The sequence below is a fragment of the Solanum pennellii genome, chromosome 1, assembly GCF_001406875.1.
Source record: "Solanum pennellii chromosome 1, SPENNV200".
NCBI classification, from domain to species: Eukaryota; Viridiplantae; Streptophyta; class Magnoliopsida; order Solanales; family Solanaceae; genus Solanum; species Solanum pennellii.
In genome coordinates this window covers 6,523,585-6,524,843 of record NC_028637.1, presented here as the reverse complement: position 1 = coordinate 6,524,843, position 1,259 = coordinate 6,523,585, and positions in this window count along the sequence as shown.

Genomic DNA, 1,259 nt, shown 5'->3' with positions numbered 1-1,259 from the left:
GCAAAGAAGAAAAAGTATTGAGGCAAAGAAGAAAAAATGCAGAATTGTAAAGAAGGAAACAAATATGGAAATAAATAAAGAAGGAAAGAAATAAAAAAGTAGCAATTCAAGTCAAAGAAGGAAATAAATAAAAAAGTAGCAATTCAAGTCAAAGAAGGAAAGAAATAAAGAAATTACAATTCAAGTCAAATAAGGAAAGAAGTAAATATAGACAAGTTCAAGAAGGAAAAGGATTTGTAATTCCTTTCCTTGTAGAAGTTGAAGGCAAATCAAATCTATAAAAGGATCAAGAAGTTGAAGGAAAAAAGCGTCTTTGCAATCACAAAAATCGAGAGAATTTTTCCAGAATATTCACGAAATATATCATCTTGAGAGCAGTATTTTCTGGAGAAAAAACGCAGGCCTTTGTCACAGAAACGCAAGGACCAGGTTCACCTTCATCACAGCAACATAAGGACCAGGTTCACGAAACCTGTTCCACTCAGAACTATTGGATATTGAAGTTTGATCAATTAAAGTCTAGGGTTATTAGTCTTTATTGATTTGTTCTAGGTTTATTATTGAGTTGTAATAATTCCTAGATTTGTACCAAGAAGTGGGTTTGACTTCTTGGGAGTTGAGTCTTGAGAGAATTGTAACAAGAAGTAGGTTTGACTTCTTGGGAGAGAGGTTGTGAGAATTGTAAACAAGAAGTGGGTTTGACTTCTTGGGTGGTTAGAGTTAACAAGAGTTGAGAGCTTTTGTTAACAAGAAGCGAGTTTGACTTCTTGTTGAGTGGAGAGTTTTCGATTATAGTTAATCGAAAAGGGTAGAAGTTTAGAGTTAAATTCATTGATTAACTGAGTTGTAAATCTTGAATTAATAGAAAACTTCGGTGTGGTTTTTCCCTTCCTTGAGTTAGGAAGGTTTCCACGATAAATCTTTGTTTTATAGTGTTACGACAAAATTACAAGAACCTGGTTCTTGTTCTAGGGGTAAGGTTTATTCAATTGGTATCAGAGCGGGTCTTTTCATTTAAAGACTAACATCTTGAAAAGGATCAATGGCTGCACCACCTACACCACAAGAAGGAGCTTCTCAAACTCGACCACCACTGTTTAATGGAAAGTATTATGGATGGTGGAAGAATCGCATGATGGATCATTTACTAGGAGAAAATCCAGACTTATGGGGAGTCGTGTTGGACGGTCCAACCATACCCATGAAGAATGGAATTGATGGAACCACTCAAGTACCAAAAGATAGGAAAGAATGAAATG